This window comes from Poeciliopsis prolifica, unplaced genomic scaffold (assembly GCF_027474105.1).
Source record: "Poeciliopsis prolifica strain line A6 unplaced genomic scaffold, Auburn_PproV2 SCAFFOLD092, whole genome shotgun sequence".
Taxonomy (NCBI): Eukaryota; Metazoa; Chordata; class Actinopteri; order Cyprinodontiformes; family Poeciliidae; genus Poeciliopsis; species Poeciliopsis prolifica.
Genome location: NW_026562467.1, coordinates 423,344 through 443,974, shown reverse-complemented (window position 1 = coordinate 443,974; position 20,631 = coordinate 423,344). Strand labels below are relative to the sequence as shown.

The 20,631-nt window shown below is 37.9% G+C and overlaps 1 pseudogene; it reads right to left on the bottom strand.

Annotated features, from left to right (window-relative positions):
• Positions 1 to 1,122: 1,122 nt before the first annotated feature.
• Positions 1,123 to 16,334, bottom strand: LOC129353507 (C-type lectin domain family 4 member M-like; annotated as a pseudogene).
• Positions 16,335 to 20,631: the final 4,297 nt, after the last annotated feature.

Here is a 20,631-nt window from a genome sequence, read left to right as displayed (position 1 = left end):
CAGTCAAAGTATAAAAATATACAATAAGCTCTCAATAAAACAATTTCAGGGAATATTTTAAAAAGCAGTTTATTGGTGCGACACAAACAAGCAGCTTTCAGCAAAAACATTAAACAAACATATATTTATTATATGTATTTACTTAGGTAAATAAGTTTGAAAATAAAAATAAAAGAAAGCTGATAATATGGGAAACAAAATGACTCATGAAAGAAAAAGAAAATATAAAACAAACTAAATCAAAAATTGATGAATCTCCCTTAAAAAAAGTAAAAAAGTGAAAGATTACCAGATATTAAATTTATTTAGGCCTAAAGCTGTTGAAGACAATCCAGGGGAAATGCATCGCGAAATCCTACATTAAATCAAACAAGTAAAAGTTTATAAAAATGACACAAAAGCAGCTAAACAGTTATTTTACATATCCAGGTGAATTTGATGGATTTTTGGCAGACAAAGTTTCTTCTCCCTAAAAACTGCTCAGCAGAAACAGAAGAGTGTGTGTGGCTCCCTCTGGTGGCCACGTTGGCTGCCTGTCTCAAACTGACACAATTACAACTGGTCAAACTAAATTCATCTTTAAAACTAGAAACCTCAAAACTAATACAACAATCAGAAGTCATTTAACGTCAGATTTACAATCGTTTCCACTTTAGTACAAAATAGCAAGAGCTTCAAAATGTGACAGATTTATGGAAGAAAATCTGTAAACATTACAAACTAAGACATTCAGATCACATATTTATTACATCTTTGTGGTTGGGTGAAAAACAATATTCACATGTAAGTAAGTTGCTGTTCACTCACCTCTTTGCCTCCTGCTATGTGAAGACTAAAAATAAGAGAACACATTTTTTAAATTATATTATTATGATTTGGCATAAAACGTTTGGTTTTGGTAAAGCCTATATTTAGAGTGGCTTCAGTTATCATGTGCCACCGCGATTGTTAAATATAAAAAGAAAAGAGCAGAGAGCAATATGATCACATTTAGGAGAGAAATAAACACCAGAATTAGAGTACAATATATCAGTGAGATTCTTTCATACATCCTGTTTAAAAACTGTTTGATTACCTGGAAAAGTGTAACTAATTTATTTCACACATTGCCATATGGAAAAACTTGTGGTAACTGCTGCTGATGTATGGCTGTGCAATTGCTCTGTAAAACTTAATAAACTTTAAGTTCTAAAAAAAGAGAACAAAACTCAGTCTCTGAAGAAAAGATTTGATGACACAGTTGCGTTCCTGTAAGAGAGCAGTGTCAGCTAAACGCTCACTCCAGATGCTCAGATGAATTTGTATGGCTCCATTTTGTCTTCTGCTCTGTGGCTTTTTGGTGGCATATGCAGAGCTGCTCCTGAAGAATAGGAATCCCCTGAATCCAGAACCTTTGAGACAGAAACATCAGAACGTTTAGAAATAAAAATCGTACCGCAGCTTATTGACATCAAACTGAAAACTGTCAGCATGTGTCATTGTCTCTGTATGAATGAAGACACGTTTGAAAAGGAGTCAGACTTGCAGTAAATGAAAGTCGTTTTACAAACTTGGAAGATTGGATTTTACAGATCACATTCTTTGAAAGGACTTTCTTGGCTCTAGTGATCTTTATTTGACTTCGAGTCCGCAGGAAAGAGGGAAAGGTCAACAGGTCGGGACTCAAACCTGTGATAGCTGTGTAGACTGAGGCGTCGGTTCGCGGGTTGAGCACTTCACTCCTGCGCCACCACCGCACCCTAAATATCTGTCATCTTACAGTTGAATCTGAAATTACTCAACCCCATAAATGAAACAAACTACAAAAGTAAAACATTTAAATAAACCAAAATATTTTATTTAAATTCAACATAAAGTCCTACCTCCATTGATAAAGTCTGAAAATTATTCTTCCATCTGAACAGACGTCTTCTTTTTGCATGTGTTTGCAATCAGGGGTTTAATCTTGGTCACCCCAGACTTAACCAGTCCTGTTGGGATTGGTGTAGGCCACCACGGTTCGGTTTTAGAAGAAGTCCTGGAGTCGTTGTCACTCAGTATATTTAACTCTTCTACAAGCTTGTGGAAAATATATTTACATTTTTACTTAAAGCGACCCAGAATTAGTTGAACATGTTGGCCTTCATATGTTGTAATTTTTCTATTAACTGAATAATTACTGTTTGTGATATGCCAAAGCTGATAACAACTTCAAAATATATATTTTCCACCCATGCAGGCCATGTTTTCACCCAATGGGTTGATGATGCATTTTGGTCAGTTCTGTACTGAAATCCACAGTACAGAATGTAAACACAGGAAGGCTAACTTTCCCTGAGTCGTTGTTTATCATATTGTATTTGACTGGTGTAATTTTACATAATGCCACACTGTGTCACTATCAGTTATAATTTAAAAAGTGAATCTGGATAAATTCCCACATGAAAAAAAAGAAGAGCGCTGAGGGAGAGAGCTGGACCTGAACACAACTTCTGAAGTTTGTGCTCAACATTTCTCTCCAGAAGACTTTGAGTCATTTGTAAGAGCAAAACTAACAAAGGCTCTAACAGGTGATCCTTACCTTCGCAAGCTAAGAATAAATGCTGTGCTTAGATATGTGGAGCTGGAAGCTCTGAAATGCTAACAGAGCTGAATATAAAACCACCAATCTGACCATGAGAAGCCAAACTAAAACAACTGTTACTGGTCTGGACACAGAACTACTTTCCATAACACACAGTCTGACCAGAGGTCAGAGGTATGTGTCATTCATTGTTTATGAAGCTAAAGGCAGCAGCAAAACACCAGCAGCTCCTCTAACCTCCACCGTCCTCTTCCTGTGTTTGGTTCTCCTCATCCTCTTTACATCTTGTGATTTCTATATTCCCACTGACTTCAACACGCTCAATGACATCATTCATCAGTGTTTGGCTGGACAGAGCTAGCACATTTGGACATCATTTACCCAGAATACATAGCAGCATTTACAATATGGTGACGTCCCTGTGACAATATTTTATTAAAATTTATCAGGGGGAGGAGCGTTGCCACACTTGATTGTGACTGACAGCGATAAGACCCGCCTCCAGCTTCTGATTGGTCGTTTCTAGTTGGCACTCAGAGCATTGGGAGAAGGCAGAGGAGATCAATTTTTTATGTATTATCTACCTGATGCCATACTGATAGGACATGGCAATAGCTTCAACAAATATGTAAAAAGATATTTTCTAGAAAAGTTACAAAGTGCAGCTTCAAATATACATATTTTTAGATAATAGTTCTTACTCAAGAACGATCCTACGTCCTTCAACCCAGGACCAATTGCATTGAAAATGATGTAACCCTATCCAGTATCCATGCTTATCAGAATCCTATTGTTTGGTGTGATTGTTGATAAATTCCTGCGAACAGATTTTATTTTAGATTGTTATAAATCTGTTTTACTTCAAGCTATTAGTCAATCAAGTTTAATCGTATAACACATTTCAGCAGTTTAGGCGCGTTTAGAGCCCCTAACAAGTGCAATACGAACCATTTGGAGCGCTTTGAGTGTTTGACACGTCAAGTGCGTTCGATGCTCCACATAGACTTTAAATGTAAACCAGATGCGCCTGACGCTCAAAACGTGCTTAGTGTAAACACACCAAGAGAGGGGTCCTAGGATTGAACCTTGGGGTACCCCACATAATTTCTATCCATTTTGTTGAGACATTACCTATTGAGACAAAGATATCTCGCATGTCTCCACGGAGACTTGTTCCTACCAGACACAACCTTCACTTTAGTGGTTGCAATAAAATCAATGACTTCTGAAATTTGAGAAAGTTTATCTACAAACTAATGTACATGGTTACAACATAAAGGTGAGATGGACAATTATAACTGACTAAATGTTTCTGCTGTCTGTGAAAGAATGTTTTGTGAGAGTGGCTGCTATAACTAAGTGAGTCAATGGAGAAAGTATTTTAAAAGATAACAGTGAAATGATCAGACAGGATGACATCAGTTACAGAGATACTGGAAATATTCCCACCCTTACTGATAATCACGTCCAGTGTGTGTCCTAGATTGTGTGTTGAATGTTTAAAATGCTGAATTAGACCAAAAATAATCAACAATATCAGTTTTTTTTTGCCTCTCTGTCTTTGGGCATGTCATCATAGATGTTAAAATTCCCCCAAATTATTAAACAGTCATAATTGGTGGATATAAGAGATAAAAGCTCATTAAAGTCAATAAAGACGTTTTCAACATGTTGAGGTTTTGTGCAGTTAGAACCAGAGTTAGTTTATGGCCTTTTGTAAATGCCAAATACTGAAAAGATTTAAGAACTCCTTATGGATTGAAGTAACACTTATTTCTCTTTTGTGTTTTCTATTCTCACTTCAACAAAATTAGAGTTAGGGACGCTGATTGAATAAGTACATGTTGGTCAGTATTTTGAATGATCAATTTCAGAAACTTCCAGGCCTTAAGCTTAAACTTCAAGAGTAGAGGTGGCGTTTTGTTTTACCTGCTCCACCAGATCATTAATTACAACCAAGTCTCCACCTTCAATTACACAACTGTCGACTTCGGTCCCAGTTTGCATAACCTATTTCATATGGATAAATATAGTAGCAGTGTCCCTTGTAGTATTTCTCGTGATTCGTGCAATGATGGCACTTTGGTCTCACTAGACAAGAGGAAAGAGCAGAATAAACCGAAACTTTGGTAAAATAATCACAAATATATATTATATAAATTTAAAGGATATTCTTGTTTACGTATTTAATATTTTAATTATCAAAATTACTCAAGCACTGCTTTTTTAAAACGCTTCGGAGAAAAAAAATGGAAAAAAAAACTTAAGTAAAATAAAAATGTATCAAATAAAACTTTTTTCTCAGATGTTCTGCTTAATCAAGGATCTATGAGACCAATGAAAGTTTCCTTAGATTTATCTCTTTTGGTTATAAATAAAATATTTACTGTTTCTACAAAGTTTAAAAATAAGAAAAAATCACTACATGTATTCACTGTAGGTTGGACAATGAAGTGATGTCACATGTGCAAAGCGCTTCATGAAACCCATCAAACACACTAAGACCAGTCATTCCCAGTCACTCTGTCTATTGACAAACCCAAAAATAAAGCAACTTTATTCTCAGTAATTCAAGGTATATTTTCACATCAGTTGATCTTTACTTTCCAGATAGTCCATCTTTTCAAGAACATCACCCAGAAGCATTAGTTAATTATTTTACAGCTTCTCAAAAGATTCAAATTTGACCTGTTTAAGTAATTTCTTTGTTTCTTCCACTAACATTTGGGATAAAGATATTTGTTAACTATGACTTTGGAGTTTTCCAATTTTGTTTTGAGGACAATCATTACAAGTTTTGAGAAGAAAAACATGAAGTCCTGCTGTCACACTGAAAAATTGTGCTCTTGGACTATGATAGGAAAATTCTCCCCCAGTTGTTCTGCTGACCAATTATACTGTTTTTTTTTATTTTATTTTGCTAAGTCGGCAGTTATCTGGCCTCTTATGTAGGCTTTAAGCTCACTTCACACTGCACAATGTTTTGCCCCGATTTCTTTGCGATAATTGTAACCAATCATCCTGAACTGTGTGGTGTGTTACGGCTGATCGGGTCCAGTCGGTAGAACGTTGGGACTGCTCCGATCTAAAATCAGGAATATTCAACATCTTGGCCTTGGCCCGATGATCACAGTGTGTGTGGTGTCCCCCGACTGGGAGCGAGAACGCAGCCTGTTGAATGTGACAGGTAACCAGAAAGAAAAAAACACTGAAAAATGATGAACTTTTGGCACAGAGTACATCTGATTTAGAAGCGCATTCTAACATTTGGTTGAAATGGCATGTTTAATTTCAGTCTGCAGTGATAACACAACAGAGAAACATATAGAAAATGTGTTAATCTGTTTCGAGCCTACACAGAAGGGCAAATAGAGAAAAATATAGGTGCAGAAGTTCATTGAACTGTGAAAACCGAAGTGCACAAATATTGCGCATGCAGCTCCAGGAGCGGCAGAGCTGAGGCCAGAAAAACTGCAATTAACTCACCATGCGGTCTCAATAAATGGAGCTGGAAGACGTTACCTTTGTTGGGGAAAAACAAGTTAACTGGTATCTGGTTCTCTAAAAGCAAATATGCAGGACATGCACTCTTCTAGCTCAATCTGCTTGGATCTTTCAATTGTTCAGCTTTCTGAAACAAGGCCCAGAACATGCACATATTCTGCAACATCAACGTAAAAACGTATCATTAAACAGTTACGATTAATTAAACGACAGAGCAGAAAAGAAATGAAACCCAGTGTGATGTTTGTTAAAAGGTAGAAAAATACAACTCATCTCTATCTTGTAGTGCAAAAAATATAACCCTTGATTTCGCTCTGATCTCCAGTTCCTAATCCAAAGCTTTAACGTTTTGCTGCATCTCTTTTTCTGTTGCTTCAACGTCGTTGTCCATGTTTGCTAACTTTAAATTCAGGTGTGGAATCGTAGAATTTTACGGGATTTCGTATCTGGAGTTGGAATGTTTGCGAGTGAAACCTCACACTCTACTATCAAACACGTTATACCTGCCATTATAATCGGCTAGTGTGTCATCTCTCAGGCTTTGAAAATGGAACAACAATTCTAAAATTGTGCAGGTTTAACTGGGTTTTAATGGCATTCCATACTGCAATGCTGGAGGTTTCTTGGGAGGAATTAGTAGCAAAAAAGACATGTATCTCATCCTGAATAAACTTTAGGGAAGTGAGGAAGGGACCAGGACAGAGTGAAATAACAATGTTTGATAGCCACAGGAACGGATCTGCAGCAGGCATTTAGTATCAGTGATAAAATAATAAATTCTTGAATGACACGTGAGAAGCATGAGTTCTCCCTCTGGTCGGGATTTAAAGTACGCCACACATCACACAGTCTGCATTCAGATAAAACGGTTTGGATGACTGATGCAGACTTGCTTATGACATTCATTTTAATGATGAGGGGTCCAAACCTGGGTCAAGCCAACAATTGAAATCGACCACTAAACCAACGAGTATTTATCAGAAAAGAAAAAAAATTCTCACCTGAATACGGACCATAAACACTCAGTAGGGCGTTCAGAATGTTGTACAGGCGATAAATCGGCCATGTTTATTGGCTGCCACATTATCGGCCTGAGGTGGAATATGCTGGCTGATCAGTATGGAGACCCTCGTGCTTTAACCTGAAAAAGTTCATGAAAAACATTGTCCCTTCCAGTATGCCAGGAGATGCCCACCGTCACTTCTGATACGAGTCTCCTGTAGAAACGGCACATCTGTATTGAATCTTTTAATGTGGGATTTAACCTACAGACATTGTGCTTTCATTCATGACATTTGTCAAAAAAATGATGACACAGTTGAGTATTCCTCGCTGAAGCTTTAACAGAACAGTGTTAGTTGTAGGGCCAAACAGTCATAGGATGCTCACAGATGAATCTGTGCTTCACTGCCTTGTCTTCTGCTCTCCAGCTCTCTTTGGCTTTTCTTTTGTGGCATATGCAGAGCTGCTCCCGAAGAATGGGGGACCTCTTTTGTCCAGAAGCTTTAAGACAGAAACATGAACCTCAGAACATTTGTAAAATAAAAATTGTTCAGCAGCTTATTAACATCAAACTGAAAACTGTCAGCATGCGTTGTTGTCTCAATGTAAATAAAGACACACTTGCAAAGAAACTAGACTTGTAGTAAATAAGTCTTGTAGTAAAGTTTTACAAACTTGAAAACTTGGATTTTAAAGCTCTAAATGCTTTACCAAAGATCCAATCTTTTAAAGAATAATCTTGGATCTAATCGTCTTTATTTGGGTTGTGAGAAAGAAGAAAGACATGCAGCAAAGGTCAACAGGTTGGACCTCAAACCTGTGATAGCTGCGTCTATACACGGGTCGAGCGTTTACTCCAGCGCCACCTCCGCACCGTAAATGTCCTTGTTTCTACTGTTGAATCTAAAATTACTCAACTACAACAGCAACTTAGGATTTCTCAGATGTTTTCAAGAAATGAGTAACACTACACAAATGTAACTAAACCTAATGAAACAAAAATATTTGATCCAAATTCAACATAAGGAACTACTTCCAATGATGAAGTCTAAAAATTATTCATCCCTCTGGACAGAATTCTTCATGGCAGCATGTGTTTGCAAATCAGGTCTTTTGTCTTGATCACCCCTGATTTAACCAGTGAAGGCCTTCACCAACTTAATGTTTCATTGCATGTTACAATAATGGCCTAGTCAAAGGCATTGCCATCAACAGAAGCACAAACATAGCAAAAGCCCAACTTTAAAGTTACAGGGACAGTTGCTACGCCAGGAGGAGGGTCTTAACGTTTTCACTCAACCTCATTTAGTTTCTGCTAACTGTGCTAATGGCAGAGAAAAACAACTTACTGTTACAGGAAAACTGCCATCAGTTGCTATGCTAACTAGCCTGAGCAATCACAGCAGGATCTGCTGATAGGCAAAAGCAGTAGCAGAGAGCAGCCACACTAGGTTGTGACTGACAGCGCTAAGACCCGCCTCCAGGCTCTGATTGGTTGTTTCCAGTTAGCACTCAGAGCAATGGGAGAAGGCAGAGGAGCCCAAATTTTTCACACCTTATTCATCCTTTTTAGATACCATACTGTTAGGACATGATAGCCGTTTCAACAAATATGAAAATGTATTTTCTATAAAAGTTACACACAGTAGCTCTAAATATGTATATTTTTGGATAATAGTTCTTACTCAAGAGCGTTCTTACGTCCATCAACCCAGAACCATCCGGCGAGTTTATGATGTAACCCTATCCAGTATCCTTGGTGTTGAGATTCGTAGGGTTTGGCATGCTTGACGATAAATTTCTGTGAACAAATTTCATTTCAGACTGTCATAAATCTCTTTTACTTCAATCAATCAATCAAGTTTATTTATACAACATACTTCAGCAACAAGGCAGTTCAAAGTGCTTTGCATCATAAAAATACAGTCATAGAACACAGTTAAAAACTGAAGCGTTACATTTTGTCAATTTTCTCTATCGTTACAAAATGGTAATCAAAATGTTGATAGTTTCTTATAATGTTTCAAAAGCAACTCTGAACAGCTGGCTCTTTAGATTTTAAGGAACTCAGTGTTTCAGCTGTTTTACAACTTTCTAGAAGTTTGTTCCAGATTTGTGGTGCATAGAAGCTGAAAGCTGCTTCTCCATTTGGTTCTGGTTCTGGGGATGCTGAGCAGAACCAGACGACCTGAGAGGTCTGGAGGGTTGATACAGCAGCAGATGGTTCATGTGGTGCTAAAACCGTTCAGTGATTCATAAACTAATATCAGTATTTTAAAGTTTATTCTGAGCTGCAGGGATCCAGTGGAGGAACTGTAGAACTGGGACGATGTGCTCCATCTTCCTGGTTTTAGTCAGAACGCCAGCGGCAGCGTTCTGGATCAGCTGCAGCTGGAGGATTGATTTTGTTAGTCAGACTTATGAAGACAATGTTGCAGCAATCAATGCGACTAAAGATAAACGCATGATTGGGTTTCTCTACATCTTGTTGGGACATTAGCCCTTTAACCCTGGAGATGTTCTTCAGGTGATAGAAGGCCGACTTTATGACTGCCTTTATGTGACCCTGAAGGTTCAGGTCTGAGTCCATCACCGCTCCCAGGTTTAGTCTGATCACTGGTTTCCAGATGTAATAGCTGAAGCTGTGCATTGACTCTACATCAGTGTTTTCCAACTCTGGTCCTAAGGCAGACTGCCCCGCATATTTTAGATGTCTCCCTGCCTTTGTACTCCTGATTCAGGTGATTGCAGTGCAGCAAATACCTGTTAATCATTCATCAATTGAAATGAGCTGGGTTGACGCAGGGAAACTCCTGAAACACGCAGAAAGTTTTGGCACATCCTCACATTTATCTGCTCTAAGTATCTGTTCAGTGATTGGATGGGTTCAGAGTCACCTGGTGACATCAGTGAAGTCAGTAACGCTTTACCAAATCAAGTAATCAGTAATTTAGCTAAGGTACTTCTTAAGGAGTAATCAGTAATCCAGTTACTTTTTCAGGGTAACTATGCCATCACTGGCTGTGTATCATCTGCGTAGTTATGGTGGATGATCTTATTTGTTGATATAACCTGAGCTAGTGGGAGCATATGGATATTGAGCCAAGATTCATTCCTAGCATCATGTATGCGCTTCAACAAAGCAAGAATGCAGACTTTATGAAACTATCATAATTGATGCATGTAACACATAAAAGCCCATTAAAGCCAATAAAGAAGTTTTCCACATATATTGGAGTTTTGCATAGAGTTAGTATCAGACCTTGTTTGTGGTTTTTTACCTCAATTCCCAGATATTCAAGAGTTCAAATGACCTAAAAATATTTTTTGCAATTAAAGAAATCATCATGTATTAGGGCAACACCTCCTCCTCTTTGGTTTTCTATTCTCACTTAAAAAATTTAATTAGGTCGTATTGATTCAATTTATATGGGCAATTCAGTATTGTCAAGCGATCAATCTTCCAGAAACTTTCAGATTCGTTTTAAATTTCTAGAGTAGAGGTAATGTTATGTTTTACCTGCTCCTCCAGATCATCAATTATAGCCAAATATCCACTATCATGCTGACACAAGTCTCGAGACACGTCCCAGAAATTCAAAGAATGACCTCTATCTGAAAACCAGTAGCAGTGTCCCCTGAAGGAAGCCATCCGACCCTGCAATCCAGACATTTTGGTCTCACTAGACAAGGGGAAAGAGCATAATGAAGTGAAAACTTTGGTCAAATATCAAAAAGAAAAAATACATTTCTAGAAGAAATCCATGTGGACTTATTTAATATTTTCATTATCAAAATTCCTCTAAAAAAGCTTTTAAAGGTAGAGTGCGGATCAGTATTGGAAGGTGATTAAATTAAGACATTATTCTAGTCAGAAGTGGCATACCGCAGGGTTCACTAAAAATAATATTCTCTGAAATCAAAAGTTGGCTGTTAACCTGGAGCTAATGAATCAATTTTACTGGCTCACTTTGTTGTCAGGAAAGTGACCTTCAGCACTCTACCTGTGATTATAATCTGATTATAATGGTCAGCTGTGTCTTGAAACACTTAGTTGAATATTTCAAAAATAAAATTAATAATCAAGAGTTTCAAAGGTAATCCAGAAATATAATTACTATCTAGAGGACACAGCTCTGAAACTGGAAATCGTTCAAATTTCATGACGTTGTCGTAGAAGGTCTTCAGGGCATCTCTCTCTTTGCATTGATTGTCCGACTCCTTCTTTATTGCGCTCAGCTTTTCTTTCTCTTTATTCAGCTCCACTTTCTTTTATTTAGCTCCACTTTCTCTTTATTCAGATCCGCTTTCAGTTTGTTCAGTTCCGCTTTCTTTTCGTTCAGCTCCTTCGTCTCTTTGTTCAGCTGCTCCGCCTTGTTGCTCAGATTCACAGTCTCTTGTTTAGCTCCTCTTTTTTTTGTTCACATCCGCTTTGTTTTTACTAAACTCCTGTTTCTCCTTGTTCAGACCCGCTGTCTCTTTGTTCAGATCGACTTTCTTTTTGTTCAGCCTGTTTCTCTTTGTCCAGCTTCGTTTTCTCTTTGCTCAGATGCACTTTCTCTTTGCCCAGCTTCTTTCTCTTTGTTTAGCTCCAATTGTTTTTTATTCAGATCCTTTTCCTCGTTGTTCAACTCTTCTGTCTTCCTGCTCAGCTCTGCTTTTACTTTGTCCTGGTCGCCTTTCTTTTTATTCAGTTCATCTTTTTCTTTGTCCACCTCCTTTCTCTTATTGCTCAGTTCATCTTTTTTATGTTCAGCTCCTTTTTTTCTTTGCTTAGCTTGTCTCGGTTTGTGTTCAGTTCATCATTTTCTTTGCTCAGCTCCTTTTTTTCTTTGCTCAGTGTCTCTTTCTCTTTGTTCAGTGTCTCTTTCTCTTTGTGCAGATCATCTTTCTCTTTGTTCAGTTTGTCTTTCACTTTGCTCAGCTCCCTTTTCTCTTTACTCAGTTCGTCTTTCTCTTTGCTCAGCTCATCTGTTGTTTTTCTCAGCTCTGCTCTCTTTTTGCTCAGATCATCTTTGATTTTGTTCAGCTCCTCGATCTCTTTGATCGTTTTCTTTCTCAGCACATTTTTTCTTGGCTCAGTTCTGCTTTCAAGTTTTTCAGCTCATCTTTCCTTTTGTTCAGCTTCTCTTCTTCTTCGTTCAGCTCCATTGTGTTTTTGCTTAGCTGTTCTTTCTTTTTGTTCAGCTCATCCTTCTCTTTGTTCCACTTCATTGTCTTCTCTTCAGCTCATTTTCCTCTTTGCTCAGCTCTGTTGTTAAATTCTTTAGACGGTCCTCCTCTTTATTCAGGTCATTTTTATCTTTGCTCACCTTCTTTTTGTCTTTGCTTAAATCATCTTTTTCTTTGTTTAGTTTCTTCTCTTTGCTCAGCTCTGTTTTGTCTTTGCTTAGTTTTTCTTTCTCTTTGCTCAGCTCTGCTTTGTTTTTGTTCAGCTCATCCTCTTTCCTCAGCTCATTTTTCTCTTTGCTCAGTTTCTCTTTCTCTTTTCTGAGATCCACATTCATTGGTATTTTGGCTCAGCTCTTTCTCTTTACTCAGCTCCTTTTTGTCTTTGCTCAGCTTATCTTTCTCTTTGCTCAGCTCTTCTTTCTTTTTGCTCATCTCCTCTTTCTCTTTGCTCAACTCTTTCTTTTTCCTCACATCATCTCTCTCTTTGTTCAGCTCTGTCTTATCTTTCAGCTTGTTTCTGTCTTGGCTCAGCTCCTCTTTCTGTTTGTTCACCTCCTCTTTCTCTTTGCTCAGCTCGTCTCTCTCTTTGTTAAGTTCCTCTGTTTTATTCTTCAGCTTCTCTCTGTCTTGAGAAAGCCTCTTTCGGGTAAGCCTCGTTCTTACATGGCTCAAGTCTCTGTCTCGGTTCACCTTCTCAATCTTTCTCCATCATTTTCGTTCCTGAATCAGTTGCTTTTTTTCTGTTGCAAGTCTTGTGACATTTTCCTGCTGACCGGTCGTCGTCAAACTCACTATCAAAACACAAAAATTTGTTATAAAGTCAGGGAAACTGCTGCATCAGAGAGCATCAAAATTTTTCAGTTTCTCTCTCAAACCCTTCGAACAACATAATGGGCAGCAATAAACTTGAACTGATTCTTGGTAACACTTCAATGTCCCTGACTTTTGTCAACCCTCAGAACTCCTCGTACTGCTGAACCCTTGCGTCCCAATTCTTTAAACCTTTAAATACTTGTTATAAAGGAAAATACTTAAAATATATTTTGTTGAAATGAAACTCACTGTAGATGATGTTTGCAGTCATTACAGCACAAAGCAACCCCAAACACACCATCAACAGACAAGAGCGCCAGAGTTTTGATGTGTCCTCTCCTTTAGCTGAAAAAACCCCAATGAAGTCAATGAGATATTGATTAGTCAATGAAGTTTGTTTGTATTGCACATCCTCAGACCATACAAAAATATTAAGGCTCAAGGTTTACATGTGACATAAAAACAACTCCTGATACAGCCCATGTTAAGAAACTATAACTTCCTATAGAGGGAATAAAATGTATGAAATGCTTTTGGGTAGTATTGTTAGTCTTTAATTCTCAAAAACTGTAAAATGCTGACGAGTCACTTACATTTCAGAGGATAATTGGCGTTTCTGACACTGACTGTAGCAGAGTCCTCGTCGTCGCTGTAGTCCTCCATCCTTCACAGGAAAAAATAAATCTTTAAATATATAAAATGTCCAACAGCTGCTTGAGTGACCTCAGCTGTAGCTCATGGAAAGCAGGCAGGTTCTTCTTCCGATTTTGAAAAGTCATCAGGTTGTGACGCAGCATCTCTATCGCTGCTCTGGGGGTTATTTCTTCACTCAAACAGTTTTGGGAAACAAGTCTGCTTCTGGAGCAAAACCTTTCATGCCAAGAAGTTCAAGAAGCTAGCTCTCACTCTGTCTCATAAACATTTCTGCAATTCTCCTATCCTTGGTTATAAAATAAATCTATTCACTCAATAAGGGATTACACTCTAATGCAAATAATCATTTGGTGATCAGGCCAGATATAAACATTAACTTTGTCCTGCCAGCATAGAAACAGAAAAAGAAATGACTATGTGATCATTGGTACTGTTGGTAGATCTGTTCATGGGTGCCTATCTGCAGCACTTCTCAGCAGGTGAAAGAAATCTGGTCCAATCAGTAGCATCACAATCTCAGGTAATACAGTATAAGGAATCCAAGCAGTTGGCTGGTTTTGCAGCAGAGCTGAGGAAGGCAGACACAGTCCCCAACGCAGCATTTCAAAGGCAAACTGATCAAATTCATGGGACCTAATAAGGAGTACCGGTAAGACTTTAACTGGACTCAACTGAAAATGTATTCTGGCTTTCCTTTGTATGTGAGTAAGAGAAATGTAGAATTTATTGAAGGAACAATTTGCATTGCTGGGTTTTAAAGTTTGGCTCTATTAAATGCATATTTAAAATTCAATAATATTAAAAAAAATCTTTTGAGAGACAATAAATAAATAAAATATCTATTTGGTTAAAAATTGTGAAAGAAATTTATGTCTAAAGTTAATGTTGGAATTATAACTAAAATTTAAACTAAATATCTCTAAAATGTATGTTTGAAATTTGTATGTGTTTTGTGGGTTTTTCACCTCTTTATTGTTAACCAGTGTAAATAAAATTGAGTGAGTGAAATCCTGAAATCTCATCAAGTCCTCCTTTTTCAAGAGAAGGAACTCGTTAAGTTAAAGAACATTTTAACATGAATATTTCAGTGTTGGAAAAAATAAAAAGATACAAAGCCTAAAACTTCCACTGTGGATGGAGTCGGTAATATTCACTGATTTCATAAAACTTTTTTTTTTCTCCCTCAAAAGAGAGGAATTATGTTCTCATAGCTCAGAATCATTGAAGAATATTTTATGGAAGGACTTATTAGTTTAAATCAATAAATAAATTAACTATGAAAAAATAAGCAACTGTAAATATGTCTTATCCAGTAATGTCATATTTTACATCAGGAAAGGATTTTTCAGAATGCCTGCACTCATCTTTTCAGGAAGTCAAATTTGTCACTGTGCTTATACAAGTACGTTTTACTGCACTGTATCACTTGAGTAATATTATGAACTATTGATGACCTTGAGCAGATTGATTCTGCATCGATACAAAAAGACTTCAGGTTGGAAACATTCGTTTCTTAGGTTTCTGTAATGTATGAGCTAGTGTTTATGCAAATGTGAGTATAATTACAAAGCATTTTATACATGACAATGTTTGCATCATTATTTATTTAGTATTAATAAACAAGGTTATTTTATTTGAAAGGTCACATAAACGTTTATCTGTGTTTACTAATTGAAAAACCTTGTTTACTCTGCAGCATTCTCCCACTGAGCATCTCTCTTGAAATCCCAGAAGAATCCCAATCAGGCTCTAAAAATCAGCTCAACTCTCTTCTTCTGTTGCCTCAGAAAAATGACAACGCGTTTAAAGTTATGAAGCAGTACATGAGTCGACGTCTGGCCGGAACCAGTGAGGCATAGACTACATCCTGCTTTAACCCACAGAAGCCTTAATGACAAACCCTACTGGAAACAGCAATGGGCCTCACTGGTTCCTAAATAGATGGAGAATAAATCAATCTGGGAGCTGATTGTCGCTCTGACCGTGATTTATACAGACCGGAAGTGCGTCCAATCAGCAGGTGGACTGAAGGTTTTAGGGCTGCGCTGGCACAAAGGATAAACCCACTAGCAACAGCTTTAATTTGGGGTTATACATAAGCCACGGCTTTTACTATTTAATATTGATACAATAGTGTAACTGTTTCTATGGCAACGGTCTGCATTGCGTAGCAAACACAGGGACCGAGAAATGAACGAGTGGTTTGGAGATGTTCTTCAACGGTTTTTCTGCGTTATCTTCCCTTTGCTGTGGCGAACGGCCCTAAATTAATGATAGCTTCATCTCCAGGTTTCATTTTGTTAACGGAATTGTTTTGAAGCGGAAGGTAAACGTTTTTTTTTTTTTTGTTTGCTGTTCTCCAGCGTTGTGCGCATGCCCGAAATTAAACAATCACTCGCAACCTGTTTATAGTAACGGTAGTTAGCATTTAAGCTAGCGGCAGAAAAAGTCACTTCTAACACAAAGAAATGTCTTAAAATAGAATCTTGTCAATAAAACACTGTCCTGGACTTAAAGATACTTTTAAAATTAATATATATCGCTTACTTGTGCATTTAACTCGCCTGTGAAAACAGAAATCAGTCTTCAGTAATGGCTTTACTGCGAGGCTGACTTCTTCTTCGATGGTTATTTGCAAACAACGAAAATGGTGCATTACCGCCACCCACTGGCAGGAAGCGTAGAATAGAATTACACTAAAAGATTATAAAGCTTTAATTAATATAGAAAAATATTATTTAACGTTTACTTTTAAGTTAATGCTAAATAAGTCCATCAAATCTAGTTTAAGTTTAATTCCTTTTTAAATTTTGAATCCACCGTTATCTTTCTAACTCCTAATTTTGACAATGCAATGTTTTCTATTGCCTCATCATTCCATAACCAAGAGTGCTGTGTGTGATGATTGAATGAATTGTTTATGTCCACTAGATGGCAGTCGCGAATATAGGTGATTGCATAAATGTCAAGAATAGGACAACAGAAGTAGTCAGTCATTAGTGAGACACCTGTGTGCAACTTGTATGAGCGACTTTAATAAAAGCATCTAAGAAGCAGCACAACGTCTGGTTCTTATCAAGCACGAACAGAACATGGTGTCAGGAGTAAACTGAAGGAGTGAATTGAAAGCCGACCATGGAGCTGAAACCACCGGAGAGCTTAAAGCTGACGGGAAACGTGGATGAAAACTGGCGTGCTTTCAAACAACGCTTTCAACTGTATGTCGCCGCAATGGGTTTGGAGACAAAGCCGGAGCCAAGAAAGGTAGCGATGTTGCTGACCATAGCGGGAGCGCAGGCTTTAGAAGTCTACAACACATTTGTGTTTGATGAACCTGAAGACAAAGAAAAGTTGGACGTTGTGCTGAGTAAATTTGATGCTAACTGTTTCACCGAAGAAGAATGAATGCTACGAGAGATACGTTTCGTTCCCGGATGCAGACTCAGCATGAACCCTTCGATAACTTTCTGACCGATCTGAAAGTAAAAGCGCAGTCATGCAATTTTGGCCTGCTGAAGGACTCTGATCGTCTGAACGTGACGGGAAGCTCAGAGAGAGACTGCTGAGAGAACTGGAGCTGACCCTGGAAACAGCTGTAAAGATCGGGCAAGCGAACTGTCTCTGCAGCAAGTGAGGACATTTTCTGAACTTTCAACAGGAACTACTTCACAATTCAGTGATGGAGCAGCAGCAGTGGGAGCGTGTCCTGCCACAAGAAACGACATGCACAAACCAGGCAGCTGCAAGAGGAAGCCATTATCAACTGTAAGCGCTGTGGATCAAGGCATAAAGTGAGACAGTGTCCTGCTTATGGTAAGCAGTGTTTAAATTGCCGTGGACAAATCATTTTGCAAAGCAATGCTTTAAGAAGAGGAAAGAAGAAAAGAAGAGGAATTGTGTAAACTTAGTAGATGAAACTGACCTAAGTGACATTCTTTGTCTGTGTTGTGAATTGTGAAAATGAGTCATAAAAAGTGCAATGTGTTGACAGAGATGATAAATGGACAATTCCTTTGTTAGTAAACGGAACCACAATTAAGTTCAGATTGGACACAGGTGCGAAGGCGAATCTCATAAGCATATCTGATATAAAAGAAATGCAAGTAAAACCTCACATAAAAGAAGTCAAGTCAGGTCTAAGAGACTATAATGGACAATCAATTGAATGCATTGGAACATGTCAGCTGAATATAACAGTTAAAGGAACAAAACATCTTGTGTTCTTCTCTGTTGTAAAAGAGGATCGAGAATCACTTTTAGGTGATAAATCTTGTGAAGAACTTGGATTGGTGAAAAGAGTCTACCACATAAACACTGAATTTAATGAATCTAATAACCCGATTGATGCAATGCTTCGAGATTATGAGGATGTCTTTCAAGGATTAAGTTCTGTACCCTGCACATATAAGATTCAGTTAAGAGAGGGCGCGCAGCCTGTTCATGCTGCACGTCGCATTCCAGCGCCACTGCGAGAGAGGTTGAAAAATGAGTTGGATCGAATGATCAGGTTGGGAGTTATTCAGAAAGTGGAAGAGCCCACAGATTGGGTTAATTCCATTGTGATTACAAAGAAGAAAAATGGAGAATTAAGAATATGCATGGATCCAAAAGATCTAAATGAGAACATCAGAAGAGAACATTATCAAATACCCACTCAGAGGAAATAATCAGTGAAATGTCCGGAGCAAGTTATTTCACCAAGTTGGATGCATCACAAGGATTCTGGCAAGTAAAGTTGGATGAAAGCAGTACCAAGTATTGTACTTTTAACACACCTTTTGGAAGATACTGTTTTCTAAGACTTCCTTTTGGAATAAAATCTGCACCAGAAATATTTCATCGAGCAATGGAGGATCATAGAAGGCTTGAATGGAGTAAGAGTCTACATTGATGACTCATCATTTGGGATCAACTGTTCAAGAACACAATGACAGATTGAGACGCGTCATGGAGCGCATACGGAAAAATGGACTGAAGTTCAATAAAAATAAATGTGAGTTTTGTGTCAAAGAAATTATGTTTCTGGGAGACAAACTATCTGGCTGAGGTGTTCAACCAGATGATAAAACACAAGCCATTTTAAAGATGCCACCTGCTGACAAAACGGTGTCTGCGCATCATGGGCATGATTAATTTTTAATAGATTTTTTTTTAATTTTTAATTAATTTTATAGAAAAATTTATTCCCAATTTGAGTGCAAGGATGACTAACATTCGCAGACTCTTGTACAATGACAGTCAATTCCAGGACAGAAGTTCATGAACAAGAGTGGAAGGAACTGAAAAAATATGACTTCAGAACCAGTGCTTACCTTCTATGACCCTACTAAAAAATGAAAACTGTCGACAGATGCCTCAAAAGATGGACTTGGAGCAGTTCTTCTTCAAGCTGAGAATGACCAATGGAAACCAGTAGCTTATGCATCCAGAGCCATGACAAAAGCTGAATGCAGATATGCTCAGATAGAAAAAGAATGCTTGGGCTGGCTTATGGGCTAGAACGGTTTCATAACTATGTATATGGTTTACCATCTTTTGTAGTTGAAACAGATCACCGACCATTGGTTGCCATCATTAAAAAAACATCTGAATGAGATGTCACCCAGGATTCAGAGGCTTATGATGAAGATGCAGATGTATGAATTTACACTGATCTACACTCCAGGAAAACATCTGATTCTTGCTGATGCTCTGTCTAGAGACCCTACACATGATAGTGTGAGTTCAACTGAAGAGGATATTCAATGTCATGTGAATTTGGTGTCCATGTGTTGCCTGTATCAGATAGAAAGTTACAGCAAATAGTTGATGCAACAGCTAAGGATACAGAGTTACAGTTGGTCATACAGAATATGGATGAAGGATGGCCAATAGGCTCATGTTCACAGTTTTTCAATGTTAAAGCTGATCTAAGTGTTGTGAATGGACTGTTACTGAAAAACAACAGAATAGTGATTCCACAGTTTAAGACAGGACATTCTACAGCGGATTCATGAGGGTCACCTTGGCATTGAGAAATGTAAAAGAAGAGCTAGAGAATCTGTTTTCTGGCCTGGACTAAATAAGGACATTGAGGTGCTGATAAGTAAATGTGAAACATGTCAGACATTTAGAAACAAACAGAGCAAAGAAACCGATGATCATATCTGACACTCCAACGTCACCATGGCTAAAAGTTTGGAATGGATTTATTTCATCTTAAAGGAAAAGACTATTTAGTGATCATTGATTACTATTCAAACTATCCTGAGATGGCTCTGTTGGCTAATATGTCATCAAATTGTATCATAACAGATGCTAAATCTTTGCAAGGCATGGCATTCCACATGTTGTAGTGAGTGATAATGGACCATGTTTTAATAGCAGAGAATGGCAAAGGTTTGCAGAGCAATATGATTTTAAGCATGTAACATCAAGTCCACATTATGCACAATCAAATGGAAAAGCGGAGAAAGGAGTTCATATTATTAAGCAACTTCTGAAGAAAGCTGCAGATGGTAACTCTGACCCGTATTTAGCTTTATTAAGCTATAGATCATCACCATTGCAATGTGGTTATTCACCTGCTGAACTTTTGATGAATCGAAAGATTCGTACAACTTTGCCAAGTTATGACAGTAAAGGACAAAGAGCAAAGAAATCGTCAAAGTTGGAGTACAAGTTACGAAAGCAGAAAGTAAAACAAAAGTCATATTATGACAGATCAGCAAAGCTTCTACCCCACTGTCATACCAGGACCCAGTAAGGATTCAGGATGATGAGGATGGAAAACGAAAGCAACTATTCTGCAGGAAGTAACTCCACGTTCATTTGAAGTGAAAACTGAAGATGGACAAATTCTGAGACGAAATCGTCAGTTTTGTTGAAAACTCCATTTGAACGTGTTGATGTGAGTGAAGATTCTAAGGACTCTCAGATTACTC